The following is a 17,322-nucleotide window of genomic DNA, read 5'->3' on the forward strand; positions in this document are numbered from 1 at the left end:
TGTAGTTCATAGCATGCCACTCAGATGAAATGCTGTACTCGCTATGAACTGCACGTGTAAGTCTTTACAATAATATATGGCACTTGCTCACAATTATACTGCAATGCAGTTCTCAAATGGGACACTGTGCAACTAAATTGTACCAAGAATATACTTTTCTTAGGTTAAATAATAAAAGAAGAAATTCAAGACTTTTTCTCACAGAGTTTAATAACATTCCTCATATAAGACTGTACAGTAAATCAGTGATAGACTGATACCTGTGAGCTAGGAAAATGGAATTTATAGGGGAATAATTATAGTCTGGCAATAATACGAGACATTAGACTTTCCTAATATTGTTTAGAAAATGCATCCTGATGCAAGCCCTGTTACTGTACTAGCTTTTTAAGTTGATTAGAGTAACATTTGAAATGACACTCTGATGTCATCTAATACTCTCTGATGTCATCTAATACCCCCCCCGACTTTGACCTGAGATCTTCTGCACAATCCATGTAAGTCATGGACCATTGCAATTAGTCAATACTGGCAGACATTCATTTCATACTTAATAATGTACATAATTTATTTCATGCTGCAAAACATGTGTTCTATTAACCTTGTAAGGGGATTAGGGTAACAATAAAGAGTGTTTCCTGGAGTCTAGTAGTCCTCATCAGAGACGACTCATGGTCAAATGGTGAACTAGGTAAGGTAATGGACCAGCACCCCCCCCCCCAACAACCATTCCAGTGTCCTATTACTTTATCTCTTTCTCTCTGTCCCTCCGCAATTACCATATACACTGTTCAAACCTGTCAATATGAAACACTATTTTCTTTTTTGCTTTTGCAATACTTACAGAGATTTGATTTAAAACCTTTATTTCAAAATTTGTAGCACACATACTGATGGCTTTTTGCTAAAGAAAATAAAACAGACTCACATTGAAAACATATAGTATGAGCAACATTAAACTTCTTGAAACTGACATTCACTGAAAATGCATTTGGCCATTGGTGGATTATGTCTACATTTATATCCACAGACATCCCAAACCCAGCAATTATAGCTACATTGTGGACTACATCCTTCTACGATGTCAGTATCAAAAGAATTAATAGCAATAATAGTGACTTAGATCACGTTTCAAATTTGTTTGACACAAGCACACACACTAGCCAAAGTATTCCAGGTTAAGTCACACAAACACACAGCGCGCATACACACTAGTCTAGCAAATTCAGGTTATTGACTGTTTAAAAATGATCAGATAAGAACATACTGTACTGTCATACTCAGAGAGCACTCCAACCCCTCCAGCAGTTATAACCACTTTGTGGGCTATGGACCATCTTACCATAAGATCCAGCTATGAGTAGCACATTTTAAATATTTATAAGAGCAAAAGAAATATCCTGTACCTGATAAGATAACATATGCTAAGTCAATATACACAATCTCCGCATAATTAAAAGTCTTCTAAAAATTCCAAATTAAAGAGAACTATTGGAGAGGTTGCTGCTGGCAAACAACTTTGTATCTAAGTGATTCATCCGCAAATGCAGTGCCTGCTGCTCTTGAAGAATAAATTGCTTGGAATAAACTGCCTGTGTTACATTAAAAAAGTAGTGTGCTGGTGATATTTTCATTACATTTCCTGAACTACATCAACTGTGCAATAGGAAATGGCTGTCAAACAATGACAACAGGTTCATAGTTATTAGGCATGCAGTCATGAAATTCATTAAGGATCCTTGCAAAAATTCCCAAGTAGTCCAAAGCATTGCCGGGTTAAATGACCTGCTCAGTGTCACATGGATGTAAATGAAAGAGGAAAGAATCAAACCCTGTATCATTGTCATAGGAAGCAGCTCATTAATAAATTTGAGCTTTAGTCTGTTATATTAACTGCCAGACTAATAGCTTTTTATGAAAATGCAGAAATCCTTTATAATCTGATCTTGTATTAAAGACTGTACAACAGTAATAGCCTGTAATGAATACATAAGGGATGCTGAAGATCAGATGGTTCTGATCATCACTCTGTATAATGCAGACTGTATGACCTGACAAATGTAAAAGCTTTCACATTTGCTGGAGGCACTAAAGAAGGGTACTACAAAAACATAAACAGATGGAAACATGACTGAGTCACTTTTTTACAATAGCCTCAAAGCAGGTTTTGTATCATGAGACTGGAGGACTGCAACTGTTATCCCACTTCGCAAAGGTGGACCATCAACTGCACCCAGAAACTATAGACCTATTAGTCTGACTAGTGTACTGTGCAAAACCATGCAATGAATTATCATGGAATTGATCAACAAAGACATAGGAAACCTTCAGACACTGGACTTAATCCAGTCTGGCTTTGTCAAGTGAAGATCATGCCTACTAAACCTGATGAAGTTTTTTGAGAATGTTACCAAGGCAATGGATATGGGGAAAATGATGCATACCGCCTACCTGGACCTAGCTAAGGTGTTTGATACAATACCCCACTCGGGTTTAGCTGACAAACTCACCAAACTTGGCATAAACCTTTGTATAACTCACTGGATAGATTGCCAGCTGGCTAACAGTCAGGACCCAGGAAGCCAGGATTTGTGATACCACCTCTACTAAAAGACTAGTCACCAGCAGGGTACCTCAGAGCTCCATGCTGGGACCTCTCTTATTTGGCATCTACCTTTCAGAGATAAATGCTAATGCCAAGGGCCTTTGGCTGACCAAGTCTGCAGATAACTGGAAATTGGGAGCTATCATTGATTCCTCCCATCACACAAGCATCTTACATGAGGGTCTAGCGTAGACAAATGACTGGTGCCAAAGTCTCAGACAAAATTTCAATACCAAGAAATGCATTATAGTATTTTTTTGTGAAAACTGCTTCACAGGATAATTACTCCATTGATTATAGGTTCATAGGTTCATAGGTTCATAGGTAAGTACTAGGCTATTGGCCCTAGGGCCTATATAAGCCTAGCCAAAAGAGGTTCCCTGGCTTTCATCACCCAAGAAAATTATTTTTCTGTGCCCCTGTCGAGCAGAGCCACAGAAGTGATCCCCAGGGTGAATTTCCTGTTTCCCATCCAATTGTGAACACCCCTCCCTCCAAAAGTTGACCTAGTAATAAGAGATCTAGGAACATATGTAAACAGTAATCTGGCTTTTGACCAACATGTGGCTAAGGAAGTAAGAAAATCATTCTATGTTGAAGGCTTATAAGTACGGGCATAGCATCCAGGTCCAAGGAAGTCATTTTGCTATTTTATTGGGCCCTTATCAAACCTAACACTGAGTATAATGCCGCCTTCAACATATACCTGACCAGACATATGCAACAGTTGGAATGCCTACAGAGGTTCCTTACCAGGAGAATCCAGGATATAAACACATTGTCCTATATAGATCAACTTAAAACCCTAGCTTTATACTTTCTACCCTACAGGTTACTAAGAGGTAATTTATGCCTGACATACAGGGCATCCTTGGATCCATATTTGATGAGCCTCTTGCACATACAGAAAATGAACAGCATCAGAAGCACTAGATACAATGATTTAAATTTTGCTTGTGGCATACATAAAACATAGGATCATAGGATCATAGGAAGTTACTAGGCTTTTGGCCCTGAGGCCCTTATAAGTCTAGCCAAGAGTTTAGCCCATGTTTAGAAATGTCAGCACCCGATGTCCCTGTCCAGCAGGGACACAGGTGGAATCCCAGGGATACATTTTCTGTTTCCCATCCAGTTATCCAGGTTGTACTTAAAAAGGGGTAAAGAGGTACTCTGCTTGACATGGACAGTGAGTCTATTCCACAGATGTGGGAGTCTTTGAGACACAAATCTGTCCCACCAACAAGTCCTATTGATGTCACAGCCAGGTTGAGACCACGTGTGCGAGTTACTTGAGTGGAGCTTGACTTGCGGATATGCAGCAGTCCCATCAAGGCTGGGTCCAAGATCACCTTGTATGCAGACAGAGGTCACCTCTGAGGAGTCTGTATGAAACTGATAGCAGAGCTAGGGCTTTTACCCTATCTGTGTATGGTAGATTTCTGATGCTCTGGATTCTCCTGGCGAGGAACCTCTGTGATCTTTCCAGCTGCTGCATGTGCTTTGTGAGGTACACGCTGAATGGGGTGTTCTACTCCATAATGAGCCTTAGAGGGAAGAATACAGGGATGTTATGATCCCCTTGTCCCTGGATGAGATACCATTACTTATGAGGTGAGCCATTTAGAAAGCTTTCTGTACAATGGAAGAAACATGGTGGTCAAAAGTCAGGTTGCTATCAACCTGAGTGCCCAAATCCCTCACAACTGATTGTGTGCTTAGGATGTTGTTATTAATGTGATAATTTGTGGGGATGTCACTCTCCCCAAAGGGGATGATGATGCATTTTTTGGTACTCGGCTTGAGGCCATGTTTCTGCCACCAGTCATTTGTTTGGGTGAGACCCTCATGAAGGATGTCCACATCACTAGGGGAATTAATGACACTGCCCAGCTTGCAGTCATCTGCAAACTTGGTTAGCTGTAGCCCATTGGTTTTGGCCTGCACCTCAGAAAAGTATATCCCAAATAACAGAGGCCCCAAGATTGAACCCTGTGGTACATCACTTGTTATGTGTCTACTGCTTGAGGTGGCTTCCCCTATTTTGACTAATTGGATTCTGTCAGTGAGCCAGTTAGCTACCCATCTGGTAACATATGGGTTGATGCCTAGTTGAGAGAGTTTATCTATTATGACTGAGTGAGGAATCATGCTGAAGGCTTTGACCTGGTCAAGGAAGGCAGTGTGCACCATCTTCGCCTCATCCATGGCTTTGTTGACTGTCTCAAAGAAGTAGACCAAATTTAACAGACATGACCTCCCCTTGACAAATCCACACTGTGTGGGATTGAGTGTTTGGAGGTTGTCAATGTCCTTGTTAATGAGGTCCATGATAATCTGTTCCATGGCCTTGCAGATCAGGCTAGCTAGGCTGACGTGTCTATAATTTCCAGGATCAGTGGATGCTCTGCCTTTGTGCAAAGGGATGACAGTGGCTTCCCTCCACTCAGCTAGGACAAAGCTGGTACTCAGGCTTTAGTTGAATAGGGCACATAATGGTGCTGCAAGTTCCTGCTTGAGTCCATGTAGGATGCAGCCTGGAATGTTATTGGGTCTCATGGAGGCTGTATTTTTTGCCTTTGAGAGAGCAGTGATTACCTCTTCCCTAGATATAAGGGGAAGGCGGAAGGTACTGGGAATGTCCTGATTTACTGATGGGGATACAGAGGGGTGAAGTTTTCATTGAATCTGTCAGCCAGCAGGTTTGCTATTTCCATAGTATTTGTATATGTGGTGTCCTTGACACCAGTTCTGAACAGATCTGGGTGCTTGCAGACATATGTGAAGAAGGCCTTATGATTGTCTCTAGTAGATATGGCCAATTTGGACTCAAAGTTTGCTTTTGAGGATTTCACTAGTGCTCTTATTTGCTTGTTCAGGATAAGGAGAGATTGCTTCCAATTAGGCATCTGCTCCCTCTTGGTCCTGGACAGCAATTTCTTCCTTTTGTTATATAGTTTATTAATTGCAGATGTCCTAAAGACAGGTTGATTTAGTCATGTTGGTTATTCCTTTTTTTTTCAATAATAAATCTTTATTGTTTTATCATTTTCAATACAAATTCCAAACAAATACAAGATTGAAAATAAAAACCAACTAATGTATCTAACAATAATACCATAACATATATACAATATTTACACGAATGCTTCCACCTGCAACACAAGTTTATACAAAAAGATATAAAAATAATTGAGATTAGTTCAAGTATTACACAATTTGTTGTTACAAAGTTCTTTTACAGAGTATAAATAACTCATAATAGATTTAGGTTTAAAATATTACGCTAATATATTAAACACTTGTTCCCATATTTTCGGGTTATTGATATTTTTATTGTGTTGATGTAGAAGTAATTTGTGGGCTTATATATGTCTCATAGCTAGAATTTTAAAGTTATCCCATGAAGTTTGGGATGGGTTTAACCAATTAGTAGCTATATATAGTTTAATTAATAAGAAGATATTAATAATTATGATACTTTGTGATCTAGAAAGTTATTTTGGAGGGATATGCAAAATCATAAATTTCCATGAAAGTGTTGTACTTTGATAACCCATCTTTTGAAGTTGTATTTTTAAAGAGTTCCAAAGTTTATAAATACATTTTCAGCTCCAGAACATATGAAGAAGGTCAGCAGGTTGGTCTTTACAGAATGGACAATTTGTGGAGTTTTTAGAATTGAATTTATGCAGGCTAAGGCATGTATAATATGCATTATTCCATATCGTAAGCTGAGTATACATCAACTTTTGAAGAGAGATAGATTCTGTTGTCAAATCTATTGCTTTTATTATTTGACTTTCTTCTATCAGTGGGATTTTCTCTTTCCAATATTTTGATAAAAGAACCTTATCCTGAAATTTAAACTCCTTTATTAATTTATTTGATATGGTTATAAATTTAACATCTTGTTGAAGAGCTTGCCACAAATTTGAGCATTTGGTTAAATCCTCATCTTTGGGTTTAAAATTCTTAAAGTAGCTTATAGAGAGTTCCCTGATTTGTCTCAATATAACTAAATAATTTTTAGGTAAGTTTAATTCTTGTCTTATTTGATTAGCTGAAAGTTTGAGATATATGTAAATGTCAATTAAAGTTAAATTAACTATTAATGGGAAATTTTTAAGATCTATTAATTGATTATTTAATCTCAAATTAGGGTTCCTATGAAAGGGTTGAAAAACCATCATATGTTGAGCAAGATCTAATGATTGAAATACATTTTTTATAGATGTTATATATACTTTAATGTGGTCCATTATCCCATATAATTTCAGCTTATCTTTTCCTAGAAAGGGTAATGATTTAGGATTAAAACTCAAATTTAATATATGTTTATAATTCAAGATTACCCATGTTGGTGCCCACTTAGTGCTACATACATTGTAATTAGCAATTCTTAGGAGTCTATTAGAGTTTATTATTAAATAGTAAATTTCAAAATTTGATAAATCCAATCCCCCTCTATTTTTTGGTGTCATTAATTTATCATACGATATCCTTGTTTTCCTTGGCTCCCAAATAAATTTAGCCGATTCTTTATGAATTTGTTTAAAAAATGTCTTTGAAATTGCTACTTGAGCAGATCTAAAAATATATAATAATCTTGGTAATATATTCATTTTAATAATTGAGACCTTTGCCATACTGGTAATCTTAAATTATTCCATCTCCCAAAGTCAGATATTATTTGATCCCAAACTGTTTTAATGTTAATAGTATAAAAATCTTTATCATCTGTAGAGAAAACAATACCCAAGTATTTAATATTATCTTTGAACATTACCTGTCCCACCAGTGGCAAAAGCGAGAAAGGTTTGGGAGTTCTTAAGGGGAAACTATTTGTTTTTTTAAGATTAATTTTATAATTAGATATTTCTGCAAAGTCATCCACTGCTTTTAATAATTTTTTAGTGTCTGAAATTGGAGTTGTACAATATATATTGAGATCATCCGCAAACACCTCCATTGATATTTTGTTCCATAAATTATTCGGGCATTATGGTATACCTTCTGTTTAATATATAAGAATAAGGGTTCCAGATATATATTAAATAATAATGGGGACAACGGACAACCCTGACATGTTTTATTTTTGATCTGTATTCTTTTAGAGAACATTTTATTAATGTATAAAGTTGTATAAGGATTGCTATATAAGATTTTTAACACTCGAACAAATTCTTGGGATATATTAAAATATGGTAGAGTATCAAACAAAAAACTTATGTCAACCCTGTCAAAAGCCTTCTGTGCATCAGTAATAAGCGCATAAATATTAAGATTTTTCTGTTTAGCATAAGCTATAAGTGTATGAAGTGTAAGTGTATTGTCAGTAGTTTGTCTAGTTGCCATAAAACCAGCTTGTTTCTTAGATATTATTTTATTCATTATTTTTTTTAAACTACGGGCTAGAATAGAGGTCAAAATTTTCATATCTACATTTATTAATGATATTGGTCTATAATTGTCAGGGTTTTGGGGGTCAGAATTAACTTTAGGTATAAGAATAGTTTTTGAGGCATTAAAATGAGGATCATTTATTTTATTCTTAATTATATAGTTAAATACACGCGAGAGTATTTTACCAAAAGTATCATCAAAAACTTTATAAAATTCCACCATCAAACCATCAGGACCCGGTGCTTTATGTGATTTCATATGTTTAATTATATATATTACTTCTTCATCAGATATCGGTTTGACCAAATCCTTCTGCATATTGTCATCTATTTTCGGAAAATTAATTGTTTGTAAGAAATCTTCATTGGTCCTATTTGAGGGTGGATCTTTTTGGTCACCATATATATTTGTATATAATATCTTCCGTTTTAGCGTAAATTGTATTTCCGAAATTTGTACTGCTGTTCTCGATTGATTAATAATTCTAGCTAATGCACTTGATGGTGTTTGAACATGGTTGGCATACCTCGCTAACATTCTATGTTCCTGAAATGTCAGTCTACTATTTTGAATTAAGAAGAGGTCTTTTTGGCATTTAAGTAATTCCATTTCTGTTTGCGTATTATAATTTTGAATCAATTCTTGGTCAAGTGTCTTAATTTTAGCTTCCAATTCCTGAATATCTCTAATCTGTAATTTTTTATAATATGAAGCTTTTTGCAAAAGATCCCTCTTACTTGTGATTTAACTGTCTCCCATTCGATATCAGGTGTATGTTGTTGTTCCTCTAATCTAGCCAGTAGGTCTTTGAGGTAATCTGTAATTTCATGTATTATTTCCTCTTTATTTAACAGATTTGGGTTAAGAGACCAATTATAACCTCTTTGCCGCATGGTATCTCTAGGTTCTTTAGCAAAACTTAATGAGATTTTTGAGTGGTCTGATAAATAACGTGCATGTATAGAGACTAAAGGTTCAAAATTAATCATTGTTGCTGAAATAAAAAAAAATCCAATCTGGACCACATTTTATGACATGTTGAATAAAAAGTATAATTATTTGTATTACCAGGGTTATTTAAATACTTAAAGGGGTCATATAATTGGAAATCTTCCTTTATATCACTTATTGCTGTTACTGCTTGTTTATTAAATGCTCTTTGTGGACAAGATCTATCCAACTTCGGGTTTTGATAAGAGTTCCAGTCCCCTCCAATAATTATATAATATTTATCATTTTGTGACAAAATCGGATAAAGTGATGCTATGAAAAGTTGTTGATTATTGCAAGCTGCATAAACATTTAAAAGTAAAATAGGTTTATCAGGTTGAGTAGAAGAAAGAATAACATAACACCATCTTCCTTCTTTATCTGATTTAGAGTCTAAAATCTTGTCTTGATATTGATTTTTAATAAGTATAGCTACCCCAGCACTATTAGTTTTACCTTCTGAGGCTACAATTTCTCTAATCCATTTCCTTTTCTTAATGTCAGCCCATTGATCATTAGTTAAATGCATTTCTTGAAAAAGTATAAATGACGCCCTAGCCTGCAATAATAAATGTAAAAATAACTTTCTTTTCTTTAAGTTCTGGAGCCTTTTATGTTCCATGAGTCTATTTCCCACATTTAATGAGTTATTTTGTATAATAGAGGTTTAAAGGGAAAAACATAGTCAAAGTGAGTTTAAAGATATATGTAATTTGGAAGCATTCTTGACATCCCGTCCTATACCAGTGCCTACCCACTCTATCCCCGGACCAGGACATATATAGGTCTTGTATAACGTAAAAAACTGAAATGATCAAAAAAGTAAACATGTGTAATGTCATCAGGTTACAACAACTCAAAAACTTCCCATAGATAGGACCTATATAAACTGATTTTACTTCTACAAATTCTAATCTAAACATTCCCTACCAAACACTACTGTGCATCTACATCTCTTTTGTTAACTGTTATTTAAGTAAATCATACTGAAGATATAACATTAACATAAACTTTCAGTCATTTTGATTAGCTAGCTGTACATGAACAACATGAATCAAATAAGATAATCGACAATTGTCATTCTGAAAAATAAGAGAACAACATAGGGACAACATTGTTCTCTATCATATATGTATCAAATGAAGAGAGAGAGAGAGAAGAAAAAAAAAACTGCTGGTTATTCCTGATTCCATGAATCTATATAAATGCTCGTATAGTGCTTTGGTATAGTTGTAGATACTGTTTACTGTTCCTAGAGAGGGGGGGCTGGCTATGAAGCTGTTTATACCATCCCTCAGGAGGCTGTAATCAGCTTAGGAGAAGTTTTTTTGTTTGACCCTAGCTAGAGGGGGGCTCAGGAGAGATGGTGACTTTGAAAGTGACTCTTTATGGTTGGATCTTACCAAGGAGGATGATACTGCAGGGATGCTGCAGTGGTCACTCATGCTGGTTAATACCAAGTCCAAGATATTATCACCTTTTGTGGGGGTATCGCCTAGCTGTTCCAAAGCATTTGCATTGATAAAACTGAGGAATCTCTGGGCATTTCTGGGCAGAACAAAGAAAAAAGGGGGTGGCATAGCAATCTTATACAAAGATCACCTCTCACTACAACTACACAACTCCTCTATCCCAGACCTAGATAAGGAAGAAATTATTATAGCTAAATTAAAAATTAACTCTAGCAAACACCTAAACATAATAGGAGGATACATTCCACCTGACAACAACACTTCCATTGTTGAAAACCTGTTACAGTGGTGCTCCAACCACCTCCCCCAAGAAACCATCATCATGGGAGATTTCAGTATAGATTGGCTCTTATACTCCTCACAAAGTCCAGATATTCACATGAACCTTTATGGATTCTCCTAAATCATCACAGCTCCCGCTAGAACCGACAAGGTCTCCAAATGTAAATCTATACTGGATTGGATTCTAGTAAACATAGCCCACCTTGTATCCCACTCAGGCCATCTCCCTGATAACCTGAGAGACCACAGCCCCACATTTCTCCTTTGTGATCTTACCCACCCAGCACACCAAACCACCTACCATACAATCAGGAATAAAAAATATTTTAATCTTGACAACTTTAGCTCTGCCCTAAAGAACTGCAACTGGGAACACCTAAAACATATTTTCCTGGATGCCGCAGTACTATCTTTCAACAACACCTTTCTTGATATACTCAATACCCACTCACCACCAAGACATGTGAGAGTTAAAGCCAACTATGCCCCCTGGCTAACCAAAGAAATCAAATCCCTACTAAAAGTCAGAGATAAAGCCCGATCACAGTACCTTAAAGACAAATCCAAGACCACTAAACAGAACTTCCTTGAACTTAGAAACAAAGCCAAAAAACAAGTGAAAATAGACAAATCCAAGTACTACCTAACTATCCAAAACAAGCATCAGAAAAATCCACAAAAATTCTGGGCACAATTAAAAACCTATTACAATCAGGCAACATTGCTACTCCCATTCCAAAAATAACTAATAGCAATGAAAACATAGCTACCCAATTCAACAACTTCTTCACAGAAACTATTCTAAATTTAGCTACCAAACAATCTAACACAAATACCCCCCCATATCAATCAATAGTTCTCCCACAAAACTCACCTCCAACCAATTTAAATTACACCCAGTATTCACCAGCTACATCAAAAAGCACCTGATCAAACTAAAACCTACAGCCTTAGCCACCGACAACCTTTCAACTGACTATCTCAAAATTGCAGCAGAAGCCATCTCCTATCCTATAGCTATACTCATTAACAGGTCATTAGTAGAAGCACACGTACCATCCATCTGGAAAATATCACATATAATACCCCTCCACAAAGGCAGCACCTCACATGAGCTTACTAACTACCGTCCCATTGCCATTTCCCTCTTATCCAAGATCCTAGAAAGAATAATACACACACAGCTCATGAACTACCTCACCTCACATAACCTACTATCTAGCACCCAGCATGGCTTTTGTCCTGCCCATAGTACAACAACTACCCTGCTGACCTTTACCAACAAAGTTAACCAACTTAGAAACAACTGCCAGTTTGTATCAGACTTATTCCTTGACCTGTCACAAGCCTTTGACATGGTCAACCACCACCAACTCATAAATGTTCTCCCCCCCCCAAACATTAATATCACAACCCTTAATTGGTTTCCACAGCTACCTAGTAGATAGGCAACAAGCCGTTCATTGGCAACAAACCCTCTCTCACATCCTCCCAATCACAATCGGGGTCCCACAAGGTTCCATCCTTGGACCGCTCCTATTCTCACTCTTTACCAACCAACTACACACCGCTACCCCAAATGCCAGCATAATTCAATATGCAGATGACTCAACCCTGATCTGTGCAGCCCCATCTCTCACAATTCTCCAAACCCTCACCGAAGAAGCTTTCCTATAAGTGGAAAACTGGCTAACCAACTCCCACCTGATACTAAATCCCAACAAAACTAACCTCCTAATCTTCTCACCCACTAGGACTGCAATCCCCCCCCAACCTTCAATATTTACTCTAAAAACATCATAACTTCTACTACCCATACCAAACTACTTGGGATAATAATTGATAACAATCTAAATTTGACCTCCTTATAGATCAAACCATCAAAAAAGTCCATAAGAAGCTAGGCCTCCTGTACAGGCATGCCCAGTTTTATACAACCACTACAAGAATCACAACGGCCAGAACCCACCTGCTATCTATACATCTATACGCATCCCATATCCTTATCAACCTATTTAATCTGACCTTAACAAACTAGAAGCCTGCTATAACAAAATATCCAAATTCGCCACTAAATCACCTTACAGGTCACATCACTGTCAATCCCTAAAACAGCTCGATTGGCTTGAACTTCCACAACTCCTGTTAACCAGCTAAGCCTAGCCCACCAAATTCTACACCACCCAAACAAAACCCCACCCCTCAGACAGCTAATCCAGCCATACTCTGCTCCTCTATCCCTCCGCTCTGACAATAAATACCTACTACAGGTGACCAGAGCAAAGAAACTCAGCTGGAGAAGGCCTTTTCTCCAACTATACTTCCAAACTATGGAACACCTTACCAACTTCTCTTGCCTCCATTACCTCATCAAAGCAATTCAAAACATTCCTGAAAAATCACCTTGCTAACTCATGGCTCTGCCCCTGCATTCCCCATAGATAAACAACACCCTTAACTCTAACATCATTTTCTTACTATAACTAAATATACTCAATTTCTAAGCTACCTTTTAACATGCACCTCCATGACAGCATAAAGAAATGACTTCTCGGTATGTAAGTTTGTAATGCAAAAACCTCTTGTGAGATTCATTACTACTGTAATCACAAGTAAATGTCTAGTTCATATAATCAATATTTAATACTTTTGAATTTGTTGTATCACTTGAATACTTGATGGAATTGCCAATTTGTGTATATGCCATTGTTTATTATGACAAATACTTGTCTGATTGTGGATATGTGTAATTTGCCAATGTATTACTTGGAGCTTTTCTCCCCGGGCTGCCAATGAAAATGGACTATGCCCAGCTGGACCTTCCTGGTAAACAAATGTAAAATAAAATAAATAATAAATAAATTTGTGTTCTGGCACGAGTAGTTCTTCCAGTCTATGTTTGGGTAGTTAAAGTCACCTAGGATCAGTGTAAAGGATTGAATCTTGATAGATTCGAAGAGGTCCAGATAGGTAGGCAGATTGGGCATCTTGAGTCAGATTTGGGGGCCAGTAGCTAGCAATGATTTGTATAGGGGTCTTGTCAATGGTTAACTGCACCTGGAGTGTCTCTTGTGCGTCATACTGTTTGACTGGCCTGGAGGTGTGTATGTCTTTAGGATATATTGAAACTCCACCTCCTTTGGCTTTACTGCCCACAGTTTGGGGTCCGAATGTATGATAAGATGAGTAACCAGGTAGGCTGGTGTGCTCTCCACAGCTATGAACCAGGTTTCTGTGACTGTGCAGATGTCAGCATTTAAAGTGTTAAGAATGCATGCAATAAGTGCAGTTTTGTGTTTAGAGTCCTAGCGTTTAGCAACATGACCTTTAATTTGTGTTTTGTTGAAATTTTTATGTTGGTAGTTTTAACCTCACCACTTTTCCTAAAAAAGGCACTATTTGGGAGGCAAGAGCTTTTGCCAGAAGTCTGAAGCCCAAGTGAGACAGATGCAGGCCATCTCTGCCAAAGCATTGTGGCCTGTTCATCATATCTTCCCAGGCTGTCAGGTACTGAATCCCCCTGAAATGACACCAGAAACTGAACCAATTGTTAAAGCCAATCATTTTCTGTTTGTATTGAGGCATCATTCTGGGTGACAGTAGAATGCTGCTTAAGGCTAGGTACATATCCGCCTAGGACACATATTCATTGAGTTCAATCATGTCTCTGTTCATATAGTCCAGGGAGGTAAGTCTTCACACCAACATGGACTATGACAGAGTTATAACAGTACCTGTTGTTGAGAGACTTGAGTGAGTATGTGATATGGCAAATTTTGGTCCCTGACAGACTACTAACTGTGGCTTTCTCCTTATTGAGCCTGGTGAGAGGCACACCTGTGTGTCTCACAATGGAGTCTCCTATGACTATATGTTGGGTTTATGGTTAAGCCTTAGTGGCTGTGAGACACAGGTGTATGAACTATGCATGGTATGTGGTGTAGAGAGCTGTGGAGATCGCATGTGTTTTTGCTTCAGAGGTCTCCTTTGTTTGGGTATGTTTTTGGTGAGGATCTCTTCATATGTCGGAGTGTGTTGTGCAGGTGTGGGTGGTGTTTGAGGTGTAGTGATTGTGTTGATAAACTTCTCAGTGCCAGATATACTGGTGTATGAGTGAGACAGCATATACTCTAGGTTACTAATGTAACTGCATCTCTTGCAAATTGTGTTCCTAGGTGGTAGTAGTTGATGCTTGTCTGTGTACATGAGGCAGTTGATACACTGTCTCAGGATGCCCATATCAACCAGACTGGCAGGAGGAACTGTAGGAAATTGTCCATCCATATTTGTCAGAATCTGAGGGAGAAAGGCCAGGGAGAGCTAAGAGGTAGGCCTAAAGCCCAAATGCTTAAATCAAAACTAAGAGGCTTAGAATAATACAATTTAAACAGGCTATATAAAGCAACAGAAAAGATGTAATTGAACACTTTAGAAAACAAGCAGCAGAAAGTGCAGAAAAAGCAAGATGAAGTAATAGAGTAGTAGGAGGAAACACAATTACTGTAAAAGTAGCTGAATAAGTGTTTTTTTTTCTTATTTGTTTGTTAGCAAAGTGGAAAGGGAGAGAGGAGGAACAGAAGATAATTCAAGGTTAAGGAAATAAGGGGTTTGGTCTTCCCAAATGTTCTCTGCATTAAGTAGAATGAACTAATAAGATGAGACTGGGAGGAGTTCCTCAGATCAAATTTACAGTAGTGTCAGGTAACAGCAAAAGCCACCAACTTTAAGAATGCAACAGGAGTTGAATAGTTTCAAAACTACATTAAAAGAGCACATTCTCAATGAAGCTGCTTGGAAATTAACTTGTCCTAATGGCTGAAGTTTTTCCTTCATATTCTAGACATGTATCACAATGTGCATGTCTCCCACATAATCTATTTTGCTTGTTTTATATATTTTTTCATTTTGTTTTAATAATTTACTCATGTTCTGTAATCAGTTAGGTTGATTTAACAATTGTTCATATTCTGTATGTACTTGCTCCTTGTATAATGTGAACTATTGCATATTTTAAAGTAGCTCCTCCAGTATATCTTGCATCATTGTTGACAAAGGTCAGCTAAACTAACTTGCTTATTTACTCAGTCATCAAATGGCAATAAATGAATAAGTAAGCAAATAAATAAATAAATAACAGAACAATCTAGTAGTGCATAGAACACTGTAATTATGCTCCAGAACTGGAAAAAAGATAAACTTGTAAAGTGCTTTTGTAGAGCAAGACCTGATCATAGCAGCACTTTTGGAGGTGCGTAACAATCCTAAGCACTGATATGATTGGGTCTCATGCTAGTGATGTCCCTTTACTCTCAACTGCCCCTGAATATCTTGCCTCAGACTTTTGCTCTCTCTGTGGTACATTACAGTCACTTAGTCAAAAATGTTAGGATTACCCTTTTATTGTTCATAAAAATGCATATACGTTCTATATTTAACTTTTTAAAGTAAACTTCAGCAATATTTAAAAACTGTTCTTGACTTTCCCCCTTTATCAATCCACAAGAATTCTTTAACAAATAAGATAATACATACACACTGATTTCAACGTCAGTAAAGCACTTTGAACTTTTTTCTGTAATTAGTAGTACATGGAGTAGATAAAGCTCCAAACACTGCAAAGAATTATTATCAGATCACCGATTGTAACAATTTATTATGTGTTCTCAACATGGATGCCAAAATTTCTTGGTATCCATGTCTCAAACACATAATAATAAGGTGATGAGTAGAGATTGGATCATAATGCTCTGTATTATCCCATGATCCTGTCCTTGATGATGATACATTTAATGCACTAATTTCTAGGAAATGTTTTATCTTTTATATCTTTTCTTTAATGGATTTGACTAAGAAATAAAAATAAGATAAGTGAAGAGAGCTAGAGATGTTAGCAAGCTATAAACTGTAGCTATGGGTTTGATTTCCTAATACACTATCTGCATACTATGTCACTTAAGAAAGTCACTTCATCAAAATAAAGCTCTTAGATTACCTTGGAAACAAAAGCACTTGTATCCAGTGGGTCTTAGTTAAAAATAAAATAAGACAGATGACATGAACTCAAGACAAATTTTACCTTCTACAATACATATCTGGGGCAAAAAAAAAAACAGTTCTAATGTGAGCTAAATATTCTATTTTAGCAATCAGTTGCGTTACAACTACAGCAATTCTGTTAGCTAATGTTGTAGTGTTAATGTCCTGACTGATCTTCTTCTAAAGTCTTTACTGTTATGGTTAAAACTTAAATTAATTCTGTATATTGATATTTGAAAAGTTTACTGCATCAGTCTTAGCACTTTAGAATATAACCGCAATAACATGTGCAAACACACAAACAAATGCAGAAAGGCAAACAAACAAATAAATAGATAATTTCAGATAACAGTACAGCTTGCAAACCAATTTGCAGCTGTTCATCCCTGAGATGTTATTCCCATAGTGTTAACTTCATTGTAGTATCCCTGATTCTTAGACTTACTGAGGTGGACAGTCCTTGTCACACACCATATTTAGGCCTGCAGGAATAATCAGTGTTTATTTCTTTCTGTTTGTGCTCCAGGCATC

The 17,322-nt window shown here is 36.9% G+C and overlaps 1 protein-coding gene across 1 annotated transcript in view; it reads left to right on the top strand.

Moving 5' to 3' along the window:
* STPG2 (sperm tail PG-rich repeat containing 2) overlaps positions 1 to 17,322 on the top strand; it is a 3,054,419-nt gene that overhangs the window by 1,555,490 nt on the left and 1,481,607 nt on the right. The gene's annotated exons all lie outside the window — the stretch shown is intronic.

The sequence above is a fragment of the Protopterus annectens genome, chromosome 3.part1 (assembly GCF_019279795.1).
Source record: "Protopterus annectens isolate FY-2018-M chromosome 3.part1, PAN1.0, whole genome shotgun sequence".
Lineage (NCBI taxonomy): Eukaryota > Metazoa > Chordata > Ceratodontiformes > Protopteridae > Protopterus > Protopterus annectens.